This window comes from Sinocyclocheilus grahami, unplaced genomic scaffold (assembly GCF_001515645.1).
Source record: "Sinocyclocheilus grahami isolate Dianchi unplaced genomic scaffold, SAMN03320097.WGS_v1.1 scaffold4938.1, whole genome shotgun sequence".
Lineage (NCBI taxonomy): Eukaryota > Metazoa > Chordata > Actinopteri > Cypriniformes > Cyprinidae > Sinocyclocheilus > Sinocyclocheilus grahami.
Window position 1 is genome coordinate 6465 of NW_015509765.1, and position 1034 is coordinate 7498.

The window sequence follows — 1034 nt, forward strand, 5'->3', positions numbered from 1 at the left end:
TTTTATTCATAAAGATACAGAATACAAATACTTTGGATGTTAAATTATTTCCTCAGAGCTGTTTACTGTTTGTTTTTTGGGCCGAACACGACTCAGCTCGGGCACGAGAACCAGCGTGTTACGGTGGAAACAGAATAACAGAGACCCGTCAATTACACGTGAATTACTTCTGTTTAATGCTTCATTTTTTACTTCTAAGGTTTATTAAACAAGTTTAAATAGGCAATATGTATTGCTTACATATTAAAAACGATATAAAAATGCTGTAAATGATATAAATCAAAAATGTATTATTATTAGAAGTTATGCAAACCAGTGGTTGTGTGGAATATTTTACTAAAGTTTAGAGGATTTAAGTTAATCTGTAAACATTATTTCATGTATGAAGTAAAAAAATAAGCGAGTATTATAGTATAAATGAATAAACCCATTAGCTGGGTTAATCCAACCCAGTATGCTGGGTTAAATAAACAACCCAATTTGTTGGGTAAAATTAACCCCAAGTGTGTTCTGTCCTATATTTACCCAGCCCTTGGGTTAAAAACTATCCAAATTGGGTTGTTTTTAAACCCAGTGTTTTTTAGAGTGTAGCAAAGTCCCTTCATCAAATTTTCCAGAACTGTTCACCAACTTTACAATTAAATTTCATATTTACAACAACCGTCTCATAAGTGTTGTTTCTTATGCTCAAATAGCATCAAAAAACCAAAGTGCGCCTCTCAGAACGCTGTTTCTATAGCAACCGGAGCTTCTAACAGTGACAATGATCAATTGGCTCTTCTATTCAGAAGGCGGGACTATTCGTCATATCATCACGTTGTACTTTTTTCCATTCTTAAGTAATAAAAGTGCACTGATTTTGTATAAAGACTTTGGATATGAGATATTAAAACAACAGATATGTTTCAAATCTTATAAAATAGCCTATTTTTAATCTACGTAATATGGAGTGACATTTGCATTAAAAAACTTGTGTGCATGCACAGACTAGAAACGCAAAATATTTTCTCGTGCTGAAGTTGCGGGTTTTTATC